Source organism: Rattus norvegicus, chromosome 1, assembly GCF_021556685.1.
Source record: "Rattus norvegicus strain SHRSP/BbbUtx chromosome 1, alternate assembly SHRSP_T2T, whole genome shotgun sequence".
Lineage (NCBI taxonomy): Eukaryota > Metazoa > Chordata > Mammalia > Rodentia > Muridae > Rattus > Rattus norvegicus.
The window spans coordinates 246,003,620-246,030,787 of record NC_141534.1 but is presented as its reverse complement, the minus strand read 5'-3'; the positions used below and the strand labels follow the sequence as shown (position 1 = coordinate 246,030,787).

General features: G+C 38.7%; 1 long non-coding RNA gene across 1 annotated transcript; it reads right to left on the bottom strand.

Annotated features, from left to right (window-relative positions):
- Positions 1 to 302: 302 nt before the first annotated feature.
- Positions 303 to 26,632, bottom strand: LOC134484921 (uncharacterized). Its single transcript, XR_015655446.1, has 3 exons — positions 26,370 to 26,632; positions 3,990 to 4,317; positions 303 to 2,934 (listed from the first exon to the last, which is right to left on the bottom strand). It is a non-coding gene; the product is annotated as an uncharacterized LOC134484921 (long non-coding RNA).
- Positions 26,633 to 27,168: the final 536 nt, after the last annotated feature.

Sequence of the window (27,168 nt, the reverse complement as noted above, 5' to 3'; positions counted from 1 at the left end):
TTCTTTGCTCGTTACATATATATTGTATACCAAAATTTGGTACATGTTCTATTTATAACAAGAACTAAAGTAAGGATCTGAAAAGAACTGGGGAAGGGTGAAACATGATCAAAATATATTTTCCAGTAACAAAAGGAAAAATAAATATATAAAATAATAAATAAAAATAAAATAAAACTAAAAAATAAAATAAAATCACATGTGCTTTCTAGGAATAATTACTATGGAAAGAGGGTGGAAAGAGGAATAATTTGCTTTTAATTATAGTTTATTTTTCTTGTAAAACAGTTTAATGCTGTGAACCCTTTGCATCTTTGCTTGTGCATAGCACCCTTTCTTTTAAGACTATGGCTCTCTTGTTAGTGTTAGTGTGTTTGAAGAGAGCTTGGATACTTAACAGATGAGAGGACCCAGAAGAGCAACACAGAGTTTTAGCAGATGTTAAGCCTGCATGGAGGATTGGGAGAGGGTTGCTCATGGTGACAGGAAATCCAAGCAGATATGTCAATCCCCACAGCTCTATAGTGAAGAGAGGCAGAAGCGGAGAAACACTCTCTCACCTGGAACAAGCTTCTGCGTCCCTATATCACCAATTCTCCAGTCCTTTTGTCTCAGCTCAACACTTTACCTGTCAGTAGGCGTCTTAAATGCCGAGCTCAAGCGCTCACTGCATCAGCTAATCTAGCTAGACAGCTTGGCCCAGGCTTCTGGGGATGCTCACTCTGGTCCTCACACTTGTGCAGCAAGGTGGGTAAATCACCTTGCTGTTAGCCACTCCCCAACTAGGTCCACAGTCAAGAGGCTGCTGACAGAGAGAGGGAGAGAGAGAGAGAGAGAGAGAGAGAGAGAGAGAGAGAGAGAGAGAGAGAGCAAGTCTGTTGCATTCAAGGATAAACTCCCACATAAGGTTTCTAATGGTAAGTATTCATCCCTGAACACATGTGCGCATGAGTGAAGCTAATGAACTCTCAGGCCATACATATACATGTGCATATATATATATATGTGTGTGTGTGTGTGTGTGTGTGTATACACACACATATATGTGCAAATAATAATTTTACATGAGTGATCATGAATATAGGAGGGATGAGGAATGAGGAGGAAGGAAAGAAAATATATACGCAGTGTTCATGTACAGAATTTAAAACAAAAAAAATAAAAACAAAACACCTATAAATCAGTTAAACAAATGAGAATCATTGGCAGGCACTCTTTCTGGTTAGGATGATCCTTATTTGGCATTTTCCCTTCTCTTCCTTCTCCTCCCATCCCTTTTCTTCTTTTCTTTACCTTTCTCATCCATTTTTCCCCACTCGGGCAATTTGACTATTTCTGTACAGGTTTCAAAGAAAACCCCAATTTTCCTCACTGTAGGGCACTTGCATCTTGTCTGTAGCCTGTTCTTCTTGCTTTTACTGCCTAAGTGTAGGCTCAGAGTGCTGTCTCGGAAGGGACCCTAGGGTAAGAACCAAGAACTCAAGCTTTTGTGTCTGCTCCACAGATAGGCAGCTGTAGGTGAGTCAGAGCTCTGAGCCCGCTGGTTTCTCCCTCTGTGGAAATCCATAAACATGTCTTCGTGTTCTATTAAAAGGTCTTTCTTTTTTTTCATTCATGTCTCAGCATCTGTCGAGTCTTTGCTACTATACCCTGCCTACGGAGAGCGTTTTAAAATCGCTTCAGCTAATATATTCAAGAAGTAGATGTTGCAGTTTGACATTATAAGCTTATGAAGCTGGAAGTCATCTTTGAACTAAAACACATTTTGCTCAACATTCATTATCGTCTGAACCATCGCAGTGACTCGGTGCTCGTTATTTTACATCCTAATTCTATTATCTTTAAGAAAAAAAGGATTCCAAAAAGTTTAACTACAATAAATGTTACTAAATGTGTATCAAAACACAATGATCATTTATGTGCTTTATTTTATTGCCGCCTTCATCTCCAAGCATTACAACAGTCCCTAATGTAACTAATGCAGTCCTTGGTTGATGATGGCTCATTTGGTTCCCCAAATTTGCATGCTCTTTGCCATCAATGTATTTGCATTCCCTTTGCCAAATAACACCGTGGGCTAAGTGGGGCCACATCTTTAAAGCAGTCACTGCTACTTTCCTTATTGTTGAGACAAGTAATTTACAGAGAGAAACTGAAGGGAGGGAGACAGTACTCTGTCTCACAGTTTGAGGGGACAAAGCCCATCATGATGACATCACTATACTACATTCCCAGTCAGGAACCAGAGACAGAGATGACTTCTGGGATTCAATCTGATGCTTTTCTTTATTTTATTCAGTCCCTGATTCTTGACTGTGGAGTGGTGCTGACTACATTTAGGGTAAATCTTCCCACATCAACTAACCCAGTTTAGAGATTTCCTCACAGACATGCCCAGATATTTATTTCTATGGTGACTGCAAATCCCGTAAGATTGACCATCATGACTGAGTATTACACATGGCATGTAAATAAAATGTATATGTAAATAAAATGTTAATACGGTGTTCTAAGTCCCATGCACACTTGTCAGTTGAGACATGCACGTAAAGTATGAAATTTGGAAGAAAACATGCTGTATCATCATGGTTATTTCAGTAAGTTTTTCTTTTCAACATAAATTCTCTTCTCTCCGATAAGGAAGTTGGATTCCTGGTTGTTGGTCAGAGACCCATGTGCACAATCCACCTGCTAAGGGTGAGCTTTAATGGTTTGTAGTGATAAAATCTGTTTCAGACTTCACAGGCTGAGAAAAGAGGCTCCCCATGAATTATCTAGCCAATCAATACAAGATTTAAACATTTCAGGCTTCGGAAGACAGTTTGCTGTTTATCTTCTTTTATACTTCAGGGAGGGCACAGTCAGTGAGGAAGCTGGAAGATAGCTTCTAAATCCAGAACTTCTTCTGCCACATTATCTGTGTGAGACAATGATCTAAAAACAAAAATAAGGCTTTGTGAGCAGGGGGCTTGATAGCAGAGGTCAGCAAACAATCACTCGCAGACCGGATTTGACCTGTTTTGTAAGTAGTTGGAGGCACAGCTATTTTTAACATCTATGCTTATCTCTGTGGCTGTCCTTTGGCAGTGGTAAAAAATAAAACAAATAAGCCCCTCAAAACAAAAACAAAACAAAACAAACAAAGACTCAACAACCCCTCACCCCACTGTACAGCCCACAAAGCTTGAAATATTATTCTCTATCTATTCAGAAAAAAACTTCAAACTCTGTTTAACACGTCTTTGCACTCACTATTTTATTTTTAATTTCAGAACAAACTTAGTGATGGGTGTGGAAACATGGTTACTGCTATGTTGCCTCTTACAGTGAAGTAGTTTGGTGGGGAGGAGAAGAGAAAATTCACTGAAAGATTTCAGAATAACAAGCACATGGTTCATTCTGTTCTGTTGTTTACAGCAATTGTCAACACTTTTTGTTTTCATTTTTGAGTGAGTGTGTGTGTGTGTGTGTGTGTGTGCATGTGTGTGTGTGAGTGCATGTGTGAGTGTGTGTGCACATGTGTGTGTCATGCATATGCAGGTGCCCGTGGAGACAAAACGTGCACTGGATCATCTGAAGCTTGAGCTGAAAGCAGATGTGAGCCTCCCAACATGGGTATGTCCTCTGCAGAAGCAATGTACGGTTTCTGAACTGCTGAGTCACCTCCCCTGCCCCATTTGCTGCTTTTTATTGTTCCAAAGAAGAAGGTAAACTCTAGGACTGTGAGTACATAACCTTGGTTTAAATTCTTTTATTAGCAATCTAATTTTAAAACAGTTTCCCAGTAAAAATAGCACAGAGAGGATTTATGTATCCTCCGACCTTTTTCTTTTTTCTTTCTGTTTTTAATCCTTTAATCTTTTTTTTACAGTACAGTCATTATCCTCCTCCTAATCTGCCCTGTGACTCTTCCTCATCCCACACTTCCTCCCTCTTCTCCAAGAGGTTGTCTCCATTCCCACCCACCCCCACCAGACCTCCCCACTCACTGGAGCCTCAGGTCCTTCCAGAGTAAGGTGCTTCTTCTTTCACTGGGGCCAGACCAGGCAGTCCTCTGCTCTATATGTTTTGGGGGTCTCATTTCAGCTGGTGTATGCTGCCTGGTTGGTGGCTCAGTGTGTGAGAGATCTCAGGGGGCCAGGTTAGTTGAGACAGCTGGTCTTCTCATGGGGTCGCCCTCCTCCTCAGTTTCTTCCAGCTTTTCCATAATTTAACCACAGGAGCCCTCAGCTCGTGTCCATTGGTTGACTGTAAGTATACACATCTGACTCTTTCAGCTGCTTGTTGGGTCTCTCAGAGGGCAGCCATGCTAGGCTCCTGTCAGTAAGCACACCATAGCATTAGTAACAGTGTCAAGCCTTAGAGTCTCACCTTGAAATGGATCCCAAATTGGGCCGGTCACTGGGCCTCCCTCAGTCTCTTCTCCATTTTTGTCCCTGCTGTTCTTTTAGACAGGAACAATTCTGGGTCAGTATTTCTCACTGTGGTATGACAACCCCATCCTTCCACTTGATGCCCTGTCTTTCTACTGGAGGTAGTCTGTACAAGTTCCCTTTCTCCACTCTAAGACATTTCATCTAAGGTCCCTCCTGTTGAGTCTTGAGAGTCTATCACCTACCAGGTCTATGGTATAATCTAGAGGGTACCCTGCCACTTACCTCCTGAAATTGCCTGTTTCCATTTTTCTGCTGGCCCTCAGGGCTTCACTCCTATCCTCCAATACCTGATCATGTCCACCTTCTCCACTGCCCCTTCCCCTCCCATCTCCTACCCAGTATCCTCCTGCTCAATGCCCCCTGGTTTTTTCTTCCTCCATAATGGGATTGAAGCATCTTTACTTAGGCCCTTTGGTTTGTTAACCTTCTTGAGTTTTGTGGATTGTATCCGGGATATTCTGTACTTTTTTGGCTAATGTCCATTTATTGGTAAGTACATATCATGCATGTCCTTTTGGGTCTGGGTTACCTCACTTAGGATGATATTTTCTACTTCAATCCATTTGCCTGCAAAACTCATGATGTCCTTGTTCTTCATTGATGAATAGTATTCCATTGTATAAATGAACCACATTTTCTGCATCTATTCTTTCATTGTGGGACATCTGGGTTGTTTCCAGCTTCTGGCTCTCTATGCCAGAATAAGGCCACTATGAACAATGAGAAACACGTACCCCTAGCACATGATGGGGCATCTTTTTGGAATATGCCCAAGAGTGGTATAGTTAGGTCTTCAAGTAGATCTATTTCCAATTTACCGAGGAACCTCCAGATTGATTTCCAGAGTGGTTGTACCAGTTTGCAATCTCACCAGCAATGGAGGAGTGTTCCTCTTTCTCCACGTCCTTGCCAACATGTGCTGTCACCAGAGTTTTTGATCTTAGCTATTCTGATTGGTGTAAGGTAGAATCTCAGGATTGTTTTGATTTGCATTTTCATGATCACTAAGGACTTTGAACATTTCTGTAAGTGCTACTCAGGCATTTGAGACTCCTCTGTTGTGAATTCTCTTTAATTCTATACCCTATTTTTTGATTGGGTGTTTTTGTTTTTGAGTTTAGCTTCTTGAGGCTTTTTTCTGTTTTTGTTTGTTTATTTGTTTGTTTGTCTTCTTGAATATTGGCCCTTTCAGGTGTGGGGTTAGTGAAGATTGTTTCCAATCTATAGGTTGCCGATTTGTCCTATTGATTATGTCCTTTGTCATACAGAAGCTTTTCAGTTTCTTGAGGTCCCATTTAACAATTCTTGATCTTAAAGCCTGAGAGGAATGGACCTCTGTTTAAGAGGTTTTTCCCATGCCAATGAATTCAAGGCTCTTTTCCACTTTCTTTTCTATGACGAAGTCAAGGAATTACTATTTGGAGATGATATGATATTATACATAAGCAGCCCCAAAAATTCTACCAGAGAACTTCTACAGCTGATAAAGAACTTCAGCAAAGTGTTGGCATGTAAAATTAACTCAAATAAATCAGTAGCCTTCCTCTATACAAATGATAAAATGTGCTGAGAAAAAAATTAAGGGAACAACACCATTCACAGTAGTCATGAATTATATCAAATATTTGGGATAACTCTAACCAAGCGAGTCATGATCTGTATGATAAGAACTTCAAGTCTCTTAAGAAACAAATTGAAGAAAGCCTCAGAAAATGGAGAGACCTCCCATGCTCACAGCTTGGTACCATTAACATCCTAAAATGGCCAATCTACAGATTTCATGCAATCTCCAACAATTCTTCAAAGACATGGTAAGAACAATTCTCAATTTCATCTGGAAAAACAAAAACAAACAAACAAACAAAAAACAGAATAGCAGAAACAGTTCTTAGCAATAAATGAACTTCTTGGGGAATCACCATCCCTGACTCAAGTTCTACTACAGAGCAATGGTGATAAAAATGCTATGGTATTGATACAGAGACAGACATGTTGACCAGTGGAACAGAATTGAAGACCCAGAAATAAAACCACACACTTATGGACAACTGATCTTTGACAAAAAAGCCAAAAATATACATCGGAAAAAAGAAATCATCTTTAATAAATAGTGCTGGTCTAACTGTCTGTCTGTCTGTAGAGAAATAAAAATAGATCCATATTTTTCACTTGCACAAAGCTCAAGTCCAAATGGATCAAGGACCTCAACCTAAAACCACATACACTGAATCTAATAGAAGAGAAGCAGCCCATGGCCCCAGCCCCATGTGTAGCAGAGGATGGCCTTGTCTGGCATCAATGGGAGAAGAAACCCTTGGTTCTGTGAAGGCTCGATGCCCCAGCATAAGGGAATTCCAGGACAAGGAGGCAGGAGTGGGTAGGTGGGGAGCACCAAAAAAAGGTTGTTTCAGAAACTTTAACGATATTATTTTTATCTGATTTAATTACAATTTTGAAAACAAAAGCATCATCAACCCTCAAAAAAAATAAATAAAGACAGAGAGAATGTGCTAAAGAGTCTCTTGACCATTTCCTGTAGTGGTCCCATCTCACACAGCTCTCGTGCAACATAAACCCAGGTATTTGTGCTTCAATGTTTTATGCCATTTATTTGCTGATGCAGATTCATGCTGCTACCACAACCAGGTCCTAGAACTGGGCTATCACCATTAAGTCTTCCCCTGTGCTTCCTTATAACAGTCATGACTGTCCCTCCTCCTCAACTCTCCTCTGTCAACTACTGATTTCCATGTCTGTAATTTTGTTATTTTGAGAATGTTACACAAATGAAACTTTTGCAGATTTTTTTATTCTCATTCTGTATAATGCCCCTGGGAGATTTCTCATTTGTACGTATAAATAGTTATTTCTTTCTCAGTGTGGAGAAATAGTCTACAGTATTAGTTTAACTATTGTTGAATATTCAAGGAATTAGTATTTAACTTATTAATGGGTATTTTGTGTTTTTTTGTTTTCAGATTTGTTGCTTTTCTGTGTTATAAAATCGGTTTTGTAATTTTGGAAAATAAATGCCAAGATTATAATTATTGAGTTCTTAGCGGTGTGTGGATAGGTAGATATGAGAGAGAGAGGGAGAGAGGGAGAGAGGGAGAGAGGGAGAGAGGGAGAGAGGGAGAGAGACAGACAGAGAGAGAGAGAGAGAGAGAGAGAGAGAGAGAGAGAGAGAGAGAGAGAGAGAGAGAGATGGCAGTCAGTCATCTGCTACATATGTGTCCAGGCCTTGGACCATCCCATGTATGTTCTTTTGGTTGCTTTGTCTTTAGGAGCTTCCAAGTGTCCAGGTTAGTTGACACTTGGCCTTCCTATGGGTTTCCCATCTTCTTTAGCCCCTTCAGTCCTTTCACTAACTCTTCCATAGGTGTCTCCAACCTCAGTCCAAAGTTTGTCTGTGGGTGTCTGCATCTTTCTCAGTCAGCTGCTGGTACAGCCCAGTAGATAGTCATGCTAGGTTCTTGTCTGCAAGCATGGAGGGGCATCAGTAACAGTGTCGGGGTTTGGTGCCCACCCATGGGATGGATTTTAAGTTGGACCAGTCACTGGTTAGTCTTTCCTTCAGTCTCTCCTGCATTTTTGTCCCTGCATTTCTTATAGACAGTAAGGATTCTGTGTCAAAAATTTTGAAGGTATGTTGGTTCCCCATTCCTCTACTAGGATCGCTGTCTAACTACTGGAGATGGCCTCTTCAGGTTCTATATCCCCACTGTTGGGGATTTCTTGCTAAATTCTTAGCAGCATTTGATATTATCACTTTCAAAAATCCAGTTGTATAGGTGTATGGTGATAACTCTCTGTGATATAGTTATTGTTTTTTTGCTTGGTGGTATAGTGACCACTCCCCTAGTATAACTCACCACATTGAACATTTTAAATAATTATTTTCATTCATATATTTACTTCATATCTTTAGCCCATTTTTATCTTTTCTGCATTATCCCTGTTTTTTCTACAATGATTACATGTTTTTCTACAATGAGTACTTTTAACCTGTTTTGAAATTATCTTTGTACCCTTAAATTTGAAAGACATTTGTATGCTATGAATACAAATGTAAATGTAGAGATTCTACACACACACACACACACACACACACACACACACACACATATATATATATATGAAAATTAGCTCACAATGAGTTAGTTAAATGGACAAAAAAAAAGCTTAAAATGTTTGCTGGAAAAGTCACAGATCCTAAAGAAATAAAATTGATCCCACATTTGTTTTCTGGACATGAGCTGTGATGTTTATTTTTTCCTTAGGTGTCATGCAAGAGCTATACCCTAGAAGGGTAGCTTTATCAGGAAGACATTGCATTTTAAGCATAACCAGGATGATTCTGTGTCCTTCCTCTGCCATTCCTTGTGTCTGTGTCTGGTCCTTATCGTTGAGGTCTAAGGTTCCTAGACACTAAATTCCAGTTGTCCTGTAGCCGGTGGGGAAGGGAGTAGCAGTATAGTAAACCACAAGAGTAATCTCTTCAAAATGACTTTCTAGAGGGTTCACATGAAGAAAGAGGCACAACACTTGGTACTTCCACATTACCACCTGACTAATCAAGCTAACTTCATTTCAAAGCGTGTGCAGTACATGTCATATGTTAGCTGAGTACATATTGCTGTATAACAACATTAAGTTTCGACAACTGAGCAAGGGCTGAGAATAGGCAGCGAAAGCAGCTAGCAGTCTTCTACCACTCTCCTTTGAATAAAAATTTCCATTTCTTAACTCCAATTTAAGAAATGTTCTTCTTCTAAAAAGCCTTCCTCCCTTACAAAGTACTCTTTAAGATATGGTGATTGAAATAAAACTACAGCACTTTCCCCTCTGCCTGCTGAGCCCCTCCCAGATACTGTCCTACCAACCCATCCCATGTTGATAGCCTCTTTTCCTTTTTATTATTGTTACATGTTGTTATATATACATAAGTATATAAGAGCAGACTGATGAATCATGTTTTGTTGCTTATGTGTACCTATAAATGATAGCATTTCAGAATAGCATGCTTAGGTTTTCGGTTCTTACTTAAGCTTTGTGGGATCAAGAGAAAGCATGGAGTTTTCAGAGCCTTCCTGTTATAGCAAATGTAGACTTCAAACCTCAATGGAGTACCATCTATACCCACAGAAGGGCGTAGGGAAGATACTGAGACAGAATAACATAAAATTTAAAAGGAATGAAACTCCTGTTCCCCGAAAGCTGGAGAAATTATACATTTATGTTTTTTCAACTAACTATGACTAAAGACTGTGAGGCCTTCAATACTTAAGTAATACCATTGCCCTGATTTAGTGTTACATAAATCTATTGTCATTTTTAACAGATAGTCTCCCACCTCTCTCTCTTTCTCTCTCTCTCTCTCTCCCTCTCTAAGGGAGGGAGAGACAGAGAGAAAGAGAGAGAGGGGGGAGAAAGAGAGAGAGAAAGAGAGAGAAAGAGAGAGAGAGAGACAGAGAGAGAGAGTGAGACAGAGAAAGAGAGAGACAGAGAAGAGGGCCAGTGCAGTACAGTGTGTCAGATTATTCAGAGCTGGAGTAACAGGTATTCATGAGATTCCCAGATTCTGACATGGGTAGTGAGATCCAAACTCAGATCTTTATGATCAAGCAGGAAACAAGCTGAACCATTAAGTCACCTCTCCTTCCCTTAACAGATAGGACTTTCTGATATCAACCATGTTTGCTTCAAGTTTTTCACTTGGTCTTATGTTCAAGATAAACTCATTTGGTAACTTAAACAATTTTCTATTTTGGCCATACTTGTAGGTAAAGTAGTTTTGTGATGTGAGCCAGGACTGCCAATTCAGTATTAAATTTGTACTCTTTGCATGTGTTCTAAAATTTCTCACTTTTTACCAAAAGTACTATAACATCTTTTTTTTCAAATGGTGTCATTTCTTTGTAAGCCAAATATTCTAACTAATATTTTAACAGCATAGGTATAGCCTTTAAATGCACATTTTTATCTTATGGGAAACAGCATTACTTTGTCTATTAAATAGTCCTGTGCTTTCTCAGGAACATTGAACAGTGAAAAATAATGGACATGTAATGCAATGCCAATGGCAACTCTTATTTGAATTAAACTTCCAGGGTGACAACCCAGATTATGTAAATGTGGCATAATCTGAGGACTTTTAGGAGGGTGACCCCCTCTTGTGTGGATTGGAATGTCTCAGAGAGAAAAGATTTGGCACAGTCGTACAAGTACCACATGCTAACTGATTGTAAAGCCCTTCTACTTTATGTCTTTGTATGTGAACCAATGAGTTTTATTGTGGCTGATATAGAAGCACTGTTTAGAGCCTTTCTTTTTTAACAAGAGCATGGGTAGCTTACTAAAGGCTACACACTGAAGAAAATGTCTCTAATTCCCACTTAGCTATAAACCTTCACAGAGTGGTATGGCTTATTGAATTTAACCCCATGATAGAATGTTCACATCTTCTGTCTTATGCAGGTCACAGATGGGCTCAAACAACTCCTGTGTTACTTCTGTTCTTTAGGGATATTATTGGGTTCAAGGCAGAAACCATCCTCTGCCACACATGCACAAACTCACTTTTGGCATTCACAGCTTGTTGCTATGTATGATAATATTGGGGAACCTTTCCTTTCACACATTACTTTCATCCAAAGTCACTGGAGTTTGCTCTTAATGATGTGGATATTGCAGTCTTGACAAGTAAATCTGACAGGTATCCATCATTACTCTCCTGTATGGAATAATTTCTCCATCTTAAATGTCACCTGTGCTCTGCCTGTCTTCCCTCTCTCCTGGAAGCCAATACCTTTTGTACTTTTTATATTTTTATCTTTTCTAGAACATTTAGTTTTATCTTTTCTAGAATCATAGTAGGTAGTCCTTTAAGTCATACTTTCCCATCAAAATATAACTCACATATGTTTCCTCTATGCTTTTGAATCTTATTTCTTTATATTGCTAAGCAATAGTTCATTGTTTGGGTATATTACTTATTTATTTACCTGTTAATAATGTCTTGAATTGATTCCAGTTTTTTCAGTTATGAATACAGACACCTTAGTACAGATATATGTAGAATTTGTGTGAACATGTGGTTGGTAAACTTTGCAGAAATATATATCTGATGCCTATTGTGCTAACAGTATATGAAGTAGTCCAAGAAAATGTTAAACCACCCTTTAAAATAAATCTACAACTTTTAATTCCAAATAGCACCTATGAAATTAAATTTATTCATCAACTTGGCTGGACCTGGGCTCAAAAAAGGCTAATAGGCACTTTCAAATAAAACAACAATAACAACAACAAGAATAATAAAAATATTGAGAAGAAGAAAGGAAAGAAAAGAACATTTGACAAGCTGCCATTCTTTATTTATTATGCTGATTCATTTATTGAATGTTCTGTTTCCTTTCTTGGAAAGACATTCATGTGAGAGATTTGGGTAAATAGATTTTTGGTGCTGGCTGGGTAAGTAGTTAGCCAAGCATATAGGATAAACAGCAATGATTTTCTCAGAATAGTGGAAAACCCGGAAAATAGTTGATGGGCTACTTCTCACATGGAAATCAAAGCCTAAATTATTTGTGGCCAGTTTTATATTGAGGAAGGATAAAAACTGAGAAACAAGGGGAAATTCAAGGGTGCTAAGAGTATGTCTTAGTTAATTTTATATTGCTATAAAAAGATATTTAATGTTTGGCAGTGTATGAAACAAAGGCTTTTATTTAGCTCATAGTTCTTGAGGTACTAGAGGATGGTATCATCCTGGGTGTCTAATGAGGGACCATGCTGAATAAAATGAAATGGAAAAACGGATAATGGTTGGGATAGCAGTTACCTGGCAACAGGGGACGAAGGAAACCAGGGAGGAAGCAGACGTGCCATTTTATAATAACCTAATGCTTCTGGAACCAGTGTAGACATTTAAATAAAGCGTTAGTTCTTCTTTATGGCCCCACCAACGGAACCACCTCCCCGCAGCTCCATGGTGAGACCAAGCCTCTGTTTGAATTTTAGAGGTGGATGATATTCAAACAGGAGCAGGGATAAAGTTTTATATTTCATTGGGTGCAACTTTATGATTAAATCTAACTTAAATGTCCAGGTCTAAATACTCTATGACCTTTTCCAAATATAATGATATGAATCTGTTGGTGTATGAATGTGTAAATATGTGTGGCAAGGAAAACTAAAGAACAGCTAAATCTATAGACAGTGTAGAAAATAATACCAAGGGGAGTTGATTCAAGTGTATAGGATTCTTAAAATTTGGAGATTCTGAAATGGCTGTTTATTATCTAAATTTAGGGAAAGGGTCATAATTAAAGGCTTACTTAAATCTGAAGTGATACAATAACTGAGTTGACACAGATAACATGGATTAAAATCTATTACATTATAATTCGATGCATAACATATGCGAAAATTTACTAATCAACCTTGCAAAAAAAATGAATCCCAATATCTGATTAAAACTGGAAATGAAACAAGCCCGAAGACAAAGATTTAATATTTATGTAGAAATTATGAGTGATTGCTTACATCCTAGTCATTTCAAACCAATTTATCTAACAACACTTCCAAAATTACACGGTGAATGATAGGAAGCACAGAGGCTAAATAAGGGTCCTTTGTACTGATTGAAGCAGTAAAGAAATTCTTATTTTTAGAACTTAACAATGCAGAGAATTGAGCAGTTGCTAATATTAGAACTATCTGCAGTACGTCTCAGGCATCTAAGTGTCGCTGGACTTGTAAGGAGGACTGTGTTCACCAAACCAGTGAGTCTGTGGTTGAGCATCTTAACAATGGAAAGCGCAAGCTCTGTAAGTTTGAGCACTGTGGATTCGAAGTGCGATTATTGAGACCAACTGCAGCAGGCAGCAGTCGAGGTTAGGTGCCTGGTTCTTTCCTTCCCCACTGCCTTCCTATGCAACCTTTAACTATTTTATGTTCCCTTCCTCCTGGATGAACTTGACACAAAAATCTATAGCCAGCTCATTTTTTCCCCCAGAGATTCAGGAAAAAATGTGAAAAATACCTTGGAAATCACCCAATGTTAAACATACAGAAAATATATGTTATTATGAGAGATGGCTATAAAACGGTTCTAGAAACTCTTTCCATTCATAATGTATCTTACTATTATCAAGCCAAGGACTACAAAATAATGTTTTTAAGACCCATACATCATTTAAGACAAAAGCAATTCCATGACTCTGTTTTGGTTCAAACGTAAGTCAACTAAAATTTGTAATTTTACAAATTTTGCCTTTTTTGCTTAAAAATGTGTTTTTGCTAATTATATCTATCTATCTATCTATCTATCTATCTATCTATCTATCATCTATCTATCTATCTATCTATCTATCTATCTATCACTGAAAATACTTTTATTTTTTGTTCTTGTTGAAGCATTGGCAATGGATTTACCACCATGTCTACTATCTGGGATGTTTGATTTTGTTAAATAAATTAAGCAAGCCATCATCTTTTGGGCTTCAAAGCCTACTTGAAATCTTAAGTCCAGTTATGTAGAAAAATACAGGTCAGGATGCAAGACCTTCAAACAACTTTGAACAGCACTTTTCTGTCTGGAAATTATTAAACCACAATAGAAGTCAGCCAGGGACTGTGTCGATCTCCCTTTTTTGTCATTTCTCTAAACTCCTAGTGGGAAAGCAGAGTTTAGGAAGAGTTTTAATTTAAAATAGATTTCACAGTCATTTAACTAAAATCTTTATTACTCAGAGATATATACTTACCACTAAGGTCAACAGGCCAGAAATGGCACCTGATGAGTGTATACTTCAGTGTGGATGTTTCTTTCACTTACTATTTTTTTAATTAGGTGTTTTATTTATTCACATTTGAATTACCCAGGATGATATTTTCTCTCTTTTTTGTCATTTATAAACACTCATTTATTGAGACATCACATACATTCAGAAGTGCAAACAATACCTAGGTGAAATACTTGGTAAATTGCTAGAAGTGGTAGAGTATATTTACACAATATACCCATAGCCCTCACAGGCCTCTAGTCACTCTTCCTGCAAATCATGTCAAATCAGTGTCCTGAGGACTAACACCATAAATATGTTTTGTCTAGTTTTGAACTTTATTTCATCTTTTCTATGTGTCTTTGAACTTCATAGAAATTAGCTTTGTGATTTATAGTCTTATTTTTTAATGGTTATTTACTTACATTTCAAATGTTATCCCCTTTCCCGACTTCCCCTCTGGAATCCCTCTATAACTTCCCCTTCCCCTGTCTCTATGAAAGTGTTCACCTACCCACCCATCCACCCACTCCCTCCCATCTTCCTGCCCTGGCATTCCCTACACGGAGGCATTGAGCCTTCACGGGGCCAAGAGGAATCATGATAAAAAAAACCTGTATGGTATTGGTACAGAGCCAGGCAGGTAGATCAATGGAATAGAATTGAAGACCCAGAAATGAACCCACACTCCTATGGTCACTTGATCTTTAACAAAGGAGCTAAACCTATCCAATGGAAAAAATATAGCATTTTCAACAAATGGTGCTTGTTCAACTGGAGGTCAGAATGTAGAAGAATGCAAAATGATCCATTTTTATCAGCTTGCACACAGCTCAAGTCCAAGTAGATCAAGGACCTCCACATAATACCAGATACAGTGAAACTAATAGAAAAGAAGGTGGGGGAGAGCCTTGAACACATAGGTACAGGGGAAATTTTCCTGAATAGAACACCAATGGCTTATGATTTAAGATTAAGAATTGACAAATGGGACCTCATAAAATTGCAAAGCTTCTGTAAGGCAAAGGGCATTGCCAATAGGAGAAAACGGCAACCAACAGATTGGGAAAAGATCTTTACAACTCCTACATCTGATAGAGGACTAATACCCAATATATATAAAGAACTCAAGAAGTTAGACTCCAGAGAATCAAATAATCCTATTACAAAATGAGGTACAGATTTAAGGAATTCTCAGCTGAAGAATACCGAATGTCTACGAAGCACCTAAAGAAATGTTCAACATTCTTAGTCTTCGGGGAATTGAAAATCAAAACCCTGAGATTACACCTCACACCAGTCAGAATGGCTAAGATCAAACACTCAGGTGACAACAGATGCTAGCAAGGATGTGGAGAAAGAGGAACACTCCTCCTTTGTTCGTGGGATTGCAAGCTGGTACAACCACTCTGGAAATTAGTCTGGCAGTCCCACAGAAAATTGGCCATAGTACTACCTGAGGACCCAGCTATACCATTCCTGGGCATATACCCAAAAGATGCTCTAGCATATAACAGGGACACATGCTCTTTATGTTCATAGTATTCTTATTTATAATAGCCAGAAGCTAGAAAGAAACCAGATGTCTTTTGATGGAGGAATAGATACAGAAAATGTGGTACATCTACACAGTTGTCTTAGTATCTCATTCCTGTTAAGTTATCATCCAGGGCAGGGAGTCATGGGTAGTGTCAGCCCCACACAAACAGAACCAAATAGTCTATCTCATGGTGACCTTTACTGATTATCTTGAAGGGCATTAATTATGGTTATGCCTTGATGGGTGAGACATTTTACACTTATTGGATCTTTTTAAATTATAAATAACTATTGGTATTATAACACATAGTTTCTTAATGAACAGACACAAAAATTAGAAGACTATAACCAATCAAGGGAGGGGTAGATTTTTTAAAAATTCTATTCAAATTTTTATTGTAGCATTATTTTTTATTTTTAACTACATTGTGTGTGTGTGTGTGTGTGTGTGTGTGTGTGTGTGTGTGTATAGACAGAATAAATTTTACTTTTTTGTTCATCATTTTTTCTTACTCTTCCTAAACTCCATCCTCACATTTCAATGTTTCTTCAAGGGTGTTGTGAAGTATAGAGGGAAAACTACTACAATGTCTGGTTCTCTTCATTTGTCACTGCCTCAGGCCTTTATATTCATTAAAGAGCACAAGGTTCTAGAAAGTGTCTAAAAACACAGGATAATAGTAGAGAAGAGAGCATCCACAGACCAAGAAGAAACTCCCATCTGGAGAATTATAACATTTCACTTGACAACCAGCCACAGATATCTCTTTATAAGTAATTATAAAAAAATTCTTAATTTTCTAAATAATTTTATGGATGGCAGTTCTTTTTTGAAATGTCTCAAATACACACACCTTGGAAAACTATTGAAATGTTTTTAACAAGTTATCTGGGTCCCCTCAGCATTGGAGGTGCTGAGAGACTGGCATCTATGGTAAAGAGACATTCTTGGAACGTCATAGCAAGGTCATTCAGGCTCATTTCTGTCTCTACTACCAACTGACCTTGGGCAAGCAGAGTTTCTTGGAGTATGCAATGTCCTCCTTATGTAATATACAACCAGTAACAGCAACAAAGAAAAACAAGTCAAATTGCTGAGGACTTCCTGGGTCATTTGTCAGATGTTGATTGTAGATATGGAAGAGACACAAAACAACATCTCTGCCTCCAGACAATATAGAAGTATAAACAGGGAAATAATTATAAAACCCATGACATCTGCTCACAATGATCGCAATTGTTCCTTCAACAACTAATGTGAAAACTTAACTGTCCTCTATAGCAGTATTAAAGGACCAACTCTGTAAAGGGCAACAAGGCCATGAATGCTCCATGCCTATTGAGAATGTATCTGTCTCCTTTCCTCTAACCCCTCTGCTATAACAAGAGACTGCCCCTAGATCCTAGCACCTTGCTATTTGGTCTCCAAAACTTTGGGCCAATAAATTTCCTTTTTATAAATCACCCAGTCGCAGTTACTCTGTTGTATTAGAACAAATTGGAGCAAGATTGTAGTCTCTATTTTAAATGCTTTTACATAAAATATTTAATATTATGTGGCAGCAATGTTATCAGTGATCTAAGTTATAAAAAAATGTACTGTCAAGGGGCAAAAAAGAACTACTTTTTATAAATCATAAAAAAAGTATTTTCCTGGAATGTAACTGATTAGTACTATGAGAGCTCATGTAAAACAACTGATTTTTTTCTTTATGATTTAATGCAGACCAAATTTATGCCTAGGGAATCATCAAACGAAGATAGCCACAAAGTGAATAAATGTATCATGTGTTATCTGATGATAAATGTCTCAAGTGAGGGGATATAATCAGAAGGATAAAATGATAATTTCACCGATTTCATCTCACTTAATCCTATAATTTAGAATGCTTATACTTTGAAAAAAAATCACCCAATGATTTTTGTCCAGCTGAGCTTATGAGAACTAACGTGGTTTAATTGCAACCCAGATATTAAAGAATTGGTTCTTTGAGTTGTGGATCAGTGGATCTGACTATGAGAGGATCAACCGTGGGCAGAGGGTGAGGATCTGAAGGAGCCTGGAACATGCTGACAGGAGTTTTGTGTTAGAACACCCCACTCGATGAGGTTTTCCCTTGTTTCTTCTCCTTTTCTATTCATGCAGGTTGTTGAGAATTGGCCTAACACCTACAGCTTCCTTGGGAACTTTTATCCTGTTAAGATGCTGCCATCCTCTCTGGGCGGTGTTCTTTCAGAACAAGCATAGAAACGACTGAAAGAGTTTCAGAAGACTCACTCTTTTGGAAGGTTTGTAAATACATTGTTGGAAAGGTTGAAGTCCACGAGCTTGATGACTTTACATGAATCTGAAAATCCATTTAAAAAGGAATGGTCCTGTCAGCCACGGGAGCTGCAGATGAGTTGAAATCCATTCAATTTCTTTTTCTATTCAAAATGGGTCTCTAGTGGTTTTGCACTGTAGCTAAAAGCTTTTAAACTTAGGATAAAGCCCTCTGAGTGGCAAGGTAAAATGCATATGCATTTTATTCTGATTGCAAGTCTTCAAGGAAGACTTTCCATGTGGGAAAAGAAGCTCAGAAAAACAAAAACAAACAAACAGACAAACAAACAGAAAATCCCAGAGAAAGTGTGGGATACACGTAGCGAAACCTGCATCTTACTCAGTGAATATTCTCTGAGGTGAACATGCAGAGAAATTTATATTACCTCTTATTTTCCTACAATACATCTACCTCTTATTAATCTGCAATAGCCTCTTATTTTCAGTATCTAAAGAGATTTGATGACTAATATTAGCTTGAATGTTCTTTTCTGCAGATATGTGGAATTACAAGAGATCTAGATGTATGGAATTACAAGAGATCTAGAGAACAGGGTATTTTAAATATTTCTGCCTATTGCTCCCAATTTTCAAGGCGGTGTATAAGCTGGTGATGTTTTTTGTTGTTATTCATTCGTTTGTTTGTTTGTTTGTTTGTTTAATACAAAGAGAAGATGGGCAGGCTTCGATCAAAGCTACGGCCCTGTGTCATTAGAGGAGCAGAGCTGGAGTGGGAGGGGTGGAGGAGAGGCGATAGCTGCTGGGAGCAAGTTCACACAGCATCTTGTACACATTGCATGTCTTGTTCTATTTAATAATTGCAACATCCTTAGAAATGTCAGTGTTTTAATCCCTGTTTCATGAACAGGAAGGCTAAGGCTTAGACAATGTAAGAACCTCTCTAAAAGGCCATGTTCCAAAATCATAGCCGTGGAAGCATTTCCAGGTCGAGCCTTGAAGCCCATGTGCTCCATGCTGTGTCCCTGCATTTCCCTTAACCAGAGGCTCAGAAAAATGAAAATGCTCACTCTCCCTGCTGTGCTCACACAGGATGACCCTGTAATGATTCTGATGAATGGAAAGTATGCCTGATTTAGGCTCAAAAGAGCTTGGTCCAGGAGCCGCACCTTCATCACTGTCTCACCATGAGGCCCTGGCAGGTAACCTACCCTGATGCATCCCTGAGAGACACAGAACCTTCCCTCATGCACCAAGTAGTGAAGCTTGTTGCTAGGCTTAAGCCAGAGCGTTTGCATTTATCTACCTGAATTTGACTCAGGATCAGGAGGGACGTGCTCTGTGAACTACTCACTGCTGCATGAGGATAGAAGTTTTTGTTCAAACTAAAATCCCCATAATGGTATTAGAAGCTGCTTAAGTCATTTATTTAAAATAAAATGCTGAATGTCACTAGGGAGCATACTGAGTGAACTAATGACGTTAACGGCTGAGCAAAGCTCATTGCTGTATTAGCTTTCTGGATACCTAAATAAAGTTAAAGGAGAAGTATCGGGCCTAGCCTATGTTTTAGTTACTCCTTTAGATTATTTTTTCATTAAGAAAAACAAATTATCATTGAGAGTACAAATGAAGATGCCGAGAACATAAATTATTATAAAATAACCTACCAATGTAGGGTTACTGGTTTATATATTTCATAAATTCTCTCTGTCTCTCGCTGCTTCTCTCTATCTGTTTATGTCTCTCTGTCTCTCTGTCCCTCTCTTTCTGTCTCTCTGTCTCTCTGTCTCTCTGTCTCTCTATCTCTCTCTGTCTCTCTGTGTGTGTATATGTGTGTGGTGTGTGGTGTGTGGTGTGTGGTGTGTGGTGTGTGTGTGTGTGTGTGTGGTATGTGGTGTGTGTGTGTGTGTGGTGTGTGGTGTGTGTGTGTGGTGTGTGGTGTGTGGTGTGTGTGGTGTCTGTGGTGTATGTGTGGTGTGTGTGGTGTGTGTGTGTGTGTGTGTGTGGTGTGTGTGTGTGTGTGTTTGTGTGTGTATGTGTGTACTTCATGACTCTTGAAGGCTCACTTGCTTTCATGGCGGGATGTACAATAGACGACAAGAGTCTTTACATAGAGTTTTAGATTGTACTAATTTTCCTTCATGTTAGGCTGAGATTTCCATGTCATTATTAATTTGTTAGATACTCTCTAATAGCTACATAGCTATAATTTTAACTTTGCATTACTTCCAAGTTTCTTTACCATGAAATAGTATTTTTAAAGAACATTACTTAATGGCCATGTTTTCCTGAGGTTCCTATTTCTCTGGTGTGTGTTTCTGGTGGTGTTCTCAGAGTGCTTCGAGGGATAGAAGTTTGCTGAAGGCTCCTAATGCACTCAACTTAGTTCAATCAGTTCATAGCTTCATCATCAGCTTTTCATTTTTTTCTTTTTATTAGTGGGTAATGATGTTTCTTACATTTGTGAGGTCCAAAAGATCAAAAGACGTAATTCATAATTGCATGCATATAAATTGATACAAAGAAACAAAGTAATATAATCATTATGCAAAAATAAATGGAACATTTAAGAAGTTTGCCTGAAGAGTAATCAGACCTCTTAATTAACCATATAAGTTTCAAACTGTGTTAAATTATCATAAAAATATATATATAATGTATATACATATACATGTATATAATTGATAGGTAGACAAAAGATGATAGATGATAGGAGAGTACAATATATAATTCCCAAATTTTTAATGGATATTGATAAAAAGTTTATACTCATTATTATAAACATATGCAATTGTTGCTAAAATGTTATGATTTTGAGAGACCATGGAGAAAGAGAAACACTCCTCCATTGCTGGTGGGTACAACCACTCTGGAAATCAATTTGGAAGTTCCTCAGAAAATTGGAAATAGACCCACCTAAAGACCCAGAAATACCACTCTTGGGAATATACCTAAAAGATGCCACCACCCTGCCGTTGCACAGGGGTACATGTTCCACTATGTCCATAGCGGCCTTATTTGTGATAGCCAGAAACTAGAAGCTGCTCAGATGCCCCACAACAGAAGAATGGATACAGAAAATGTGGTTCATTTATACAACGGAGTGCTACTCAGTTATTAAGAACAAGGACATCCTGAGTTCGTGTGCAAATGGATGGAACTAGAAAATATCATCATGAGTGAGGTAACTCAGACCCAAAAGGACATGCATGGTATGTATTCACTAATAAGTGGATATTATCCAAAAAAGTACAGAGTACCCGAGATAAAATCCACAGAAGGGTTAACAAGCCAAAGGGCCTAGTGTGGATGTTTCAATCCCACTAGGGAGGGAGAAGAAACCTGAGGGCAAAGGGAGGGAGGGAACTGGGTAGGAGAAGGGAGGGGAGGGGTAGGGGTACAGGGGGACATGATCAGGTATTTGGCCAGCACAATGAATGGAAACAGGCAACCTCAGGAGGTGGAGGGACATCTAAAATATATCAGAGATTTGGGAGATGAGAGATTCTCATGACTTAAAGGAAGGGACCTTAGATGAAATACCCAACAGTGGAAAGAGGGAACTTAGAGAGTCCATCTCCAGTAAAAAGACATGATGTCAAGTGGAGGGATGGGGTTGCCACCCCATTGTCAAAAGCTCTCTGACCAAGAGCTGTTCCTGTCTAAAAGAACTACAGGGACAAAAATGGAGAAGAGACTGAGGGTAAGGAGGTCTAGTGACAGGCCCATATTGGGATCCAACTCAAGGGGAAGCCCCAAGGCCTGACACTATTACTGTTGCCAAGATATGGACAGGAGTCTAGCACGGCTGACCTCTGAGAGACCCAAGAAGCAGCTGACTGAGACAGGAGCCAATAATTAACACCCAACCAGTGCACTGAAGTCAGGGATCCCTGTGCTTGAATTAGGAAAAGGCTGGGAAAAGTTGTGGAGGAGTGTGATCCCATAGGAAGACCAACAGTCTCAACAAACCTAGGCTCCCGAGATCTCTCAGACGCTGAACTACCAACAAGGCAGCATACACCAGCTGGTATGATGCACTCGACACACACACACACACGGCAGAGGAATGCCTTCTCTGGCCTCAGTCAGAGAAGAAGCACCTAACCCTGAAGAGACTTGAGGCTCCAGAGAGTGGGGAGATCTGGAAGGGGATGTGTGTGGTAGGGGTTGGGTGGGGACAACAATCAGCGTTTTTTTAAACCATCACTTTTACTTTCTTATAAAAATCCATGCTGACTAGCCTAGTAAGAGCACCAGTGGAAGGGGAAGCCCTTGGTCCTGCCAAGACTGAACCCCCAGTGAACGTGATTGTTGAGGGGAGGGCGGTAATGGGGGGAGGATGGGCAGGGGAAGCCCATATAGTAGGGGAGGGGGAGGGACTAGGGGGATGTTGGCCCAGAAACCGGGAAAAGGAATAACAATTGAAATGTAAATAAGAAATACCCAAGTTAATAAAGATGGAAAAAAGAATACAAAAAAAAATCCATGCTGACCTTTTTGTTATGAGTTCTGTTTTGGGGTTTAAACAGATACAAAATTATTTTTCAGTAATTAGTGAAGATCACACAGGATAGGAGTAAACATTTAAAACCTGATCATTATTCAGTGAAATTTTACTGATAGGTGATGTTTAGTTAACAGCATTACCTTACCAATATAAATTTCTGCCACTTAACAGTAATAACTAACAAAAGCTGTACTGTATTGGAAAATAGCAATTTTCTATATTAAACACCGTGTAAATTATTTACACTAACTGAATGAAAATATAGTAAACTTGGAGAATGACAATTTGATGTTTTATTTGGTTTATAATTCTAAAACTTCCAGTGGTAAAAGGCATCTCCATGATGTACTGAGTCTTTCGTTCATTCTTTGCAGTAGCCATGGTTTCAATGCAGCTTTCGGCATGTCATATATGTTTGGCCTAAAAACTAATAACTTAAATATTTTATGTTTTTGTTACTTTATGCAAAAATTTAAAGTCATATTACTGTACCTATCTCATGAAAGTATAAAATTAATTTATGTATGAACTCATATAAATAGAATGCTTGGCATATGGTCATTCATAATGAACTTGATTTCATACATTAATTAATTTGTTCATTATATGTTTGTTGATGTCTTTGCATAATTCATTAATTTCCAAGTCTTTATTAGCCAATCAGCAACTACACTGGTTTTTGGGATCCAAATACAGTGTTCCAAGGCTTGTTAGATTCGACATTTAATCACAAAAGCAACTTCCAAGGCTTTCAATTAGAAAGGACAGAGAGCCAGACATGTCACTGCAAAGCCAAAACGCAATGTTAGTTCGTGTAGGAACTTTCCCAGAACTATGGTCTTAGATGGACAAAGTCTCTGTTCTTGTTTCAGCAGGGGTTGCTGCCTCCCTGCTGGATTCCAAGGTCTGAGAGGTACTGAGATCTGGGGGTTAGTAGAACACTATGGCCTTTATCATTGTTTTTGTACTGTGCTTTTGAGACTCACTATGTATACCATACAAAAATCCACCCACTTCTACCACTAGGTCTAGGATGACAGGTCCGAGCCACCAGGTGAAATACCCATAGCCATCTTATGAGAAACTGCATCATTTCAGGTCATTTAGCCTCTCCGATCAACAATTATTTCACATGAAATATTTTTAGGGTGTTCTGTGAAGACAGTCATTGGCCCTAGATGCCAAGATTTTGGTTTAGGAAGAGCCCTGTAGAGAGATCAAGTGAGTTTAATAAAGCATTACTTTCTCACACGGGTTAATTTTAAAATGTTAATAAGCTATCAACCTTACAGTTCACTGCTCTGAATTTATTTGTGATAATTGAGAATCTAGATAAGAGTCAAGCTGCATAAATCATGAATATTCTTCTGATCTTCATGTTTGCCCAACCCGGGCATGCCTACTTCATTTATATACTAGCTGATTTAATGAGAAGAGCCTAAGACAGAAGAAGCAAACTGATATATATATATATATATATACATATATATATATATACATATATATATATATGTATAATATATACATATATATATATGTATAATATATACATATACACACACAGTGAATCCCCCGTTTTATTGAGATCAAAGACAACACTGTACCCCCAATCAGCTTTGTTCTTTTAACAGACTGAAGAGAATGATGCTTATTCCCAGTTTTGAGCTAATCCAAGTTGAACTACAAGCCTTATGGCTTCAGCCTGTCTGTCCACCCCTTGAGAGCAGGATCGAACATGTCATCATATTATGCAACTCCCATATAGAGTGGTTGCTGGGCAACCAGGCTTTGATTTGTGAGAAATATCAGTTCTTTGAATCATGTCGCATTTAAAGACCATTTTTGCTAGCATATTTATAGTTCAAAATTTGGATTGCTTACAATCTAATGTCTGTGTTATTCAGCAGAAAAAAAAAAGTATTTCCAGGCTTAATAAGATTTCAATTTTTTCATTTGTTCATGATCACCAGCAAAACAACCAATGAGTTGCCTGCCAAGGGTGTTTTGCCATTGATCTTATAACCGCAGTTGATGTTAGAAACTCATTGTGTCCAGGAGCTGACAGTTCTCTGGCTATAACTCTCTGGACATTCATTCCAGGGTTTCTGCAAAATGTTTTTGGGGTGCTGGTGGTCTAAACATTGGTGTAATGAAGTGCTGGAAAAATCAAAAATCCAATGATAAATATAATGTAAGCAGTGTCTTCTTTCAATTGGCTACCCAGTTTCCAAGTCTGCACGCCTCACATGGTTCCAAGGTCTTAGAATCAACTGTAAATACATTAAATCCCCTGTTCTCAATTGGCTTGTTATCAAGTAGGACAGACATGTCATGCAGGGAAGCAAATACTGAACAAGAACAATAGGGAAGCTTAGTTATGTGTAGGATGTCAGAAGAATTGTTCCAGGGTAGGGACAAATGATTTGTGGGAGGAAATATCGGTTAACCAGAAAAAGAGAGAGTAGGAAAAAGAATAAAGGGGCAAGGTAAACAGATTGAAAAGGAATCTATAACAGGATCAAAGAACTACAAGTGGTGAAATAAAAACAGAAAATGATTGGAGGATGTAAAAAGTTTAGATTGAGTCTGTCTATATTGGGAGACAAGGTATGAAGCTACTTTATTAAATTACACTGATTGACCTTAGCTTTTTATTCCATACAATAGAAAATGATTTTCTTTTCCATTTTGACTGCTCTAAAAACCTTAAACATTATATTCCATACAGGATATAATATCATGTCATATGATTCAGAGTGTTCACTCCTAGTTTTCATATTTGAGATACAAAAATTAGGCTTAACATCTCTGTGTCTCACCAAATAACTACATAAATACTTTATTTGTATTTAAAATTAGATACTACTCCAATTGTCTGGTGAATACACTGGATATTGTATTAATTGTTTTTCTCATTGCTATAAAGCAAATACTGAAAAGAAATAGTTTAATAGAGGAGGGTTTGTTTCCCTGACAGTTTAAGAGTCCACCATGTCAGGGCAGGGGTGTTTGCACAATAACCAGAGAACTAATCATCTGCAGGTAGGAATCAGGGAGGTGTTAGGAAAGGTGTTGAGCTGTCGGATTTCAAAGCCTGTCCACCGTGACTCGCTTGCTCCAGTGAAACCCATTCTTAAGCTCTGCTTCCTGTTGGAGACCCACACTCCGATTTTTCAACCTATGAGGTCCATTCAAGCCACAGCAAGTATATGCTTGTTCTCAACACTTTCCTTTCATCTCATTTCAATTAGCCAAAGAGTCCCCAGCTCCGAAAAAAAAAAAAAGAAAAAAAAAAAGAACCAATTAGCCAAAGAAAGCTAGTTTGTTTTCAGCGAAACAAAACTACTGATGATGTTCGAGCTAAGCAATGACCATTTAGACCAATGGTTCTTAACCTGTGGATCAAAACCCCTGTTGGGAATCAAACAACCCTTTCACAGGTGTCACATATCAGATACTTACCTCACCATTCATGACAATGGCAAAAGGACAGATATGACGTCTCAGTGAAATAATTTTACGGTTGGGGTCTTCCCAACATGAGGAGCTGTATTGTTTGAATTAAAGGGTCACAGCTTTAGGAAGGCTGAGGACCACTGCTTTAGACTATTTTTCTGCTCTAAAGCGAGTGGAAATTCACTAGGTCCTTTAACAAGCCTCACTTTTTTGACTTAGGAGGAAACACTAGGTATTCTAATGAGTACAGCCTCAGTGCAAGGCAGAAAAGCCATGCTTATTCAGAATCGAGCTACACACACTGATCACCCGCCCAGAGCTACTTGTGCAGTGCGAGCATGCGGAGGAACATTTACCTGCCTTCTTTTCCAGTGTTCAATCCACGAGTTCAGGTGAAATTCTCTAGTTTTGGAGCAGCCCATTAACTAGGGCAATTCTTTCGCCTTCATTTGGCACCAAAGCCTCCTCCCGTACCCTAGAGTTAAAGAGCAAAAGCCGACGCGGAGGGGGAAGCAGATGCTATTAAGTGACTCATTCAGGATAGCGCAGTTTAGGATTAGAGCCAGAAATAGAGCAAACTCACCAGGAATGCTGCCTGGATGAGAGTTATTTGACTAGTATTCGGTGCCATGCAGGCTGGTGTGTTAGCTGCAAAATCCCACAGAATATGACGAACATTTCTGTTTCCCTCGAAGCAGACGGTGGTCTCAAAAACTTAAATTCCCACAATGACAGTGAGTCATACAAATGCATGATTTGGAATTCGTTAGGTTCTGTTTATTTTCCCGGTTATTATATCTTAATTTCCACCATGTAATACCTAGGAAGTAGAGCCATTCTTAATTTTGAGAGAATGGATGGCCGCATACATTGGCTAAGCAACTGTGTAACATCACAAAGCTACTGAATAGATATTAGAGACTGGCTTGTGGAGACGCTCCCATCTTCTTTGTAACTTGTCCTTTATTGCTTGTCACACGGGTCCTAGGTGTGGCTCACATGGAATGAACAGCCAGGATCTATTGAACCGGAAGAGGGCATGGGTGAAATGATTAAGTAGTGTCATTTCCCTAGCTTCCTTCCTGCAGCCTGTCCAGAACCAACATGATCTAATGCTTCCCATGGGAGCACACGAAGGAGTCTTAGTCAATATTC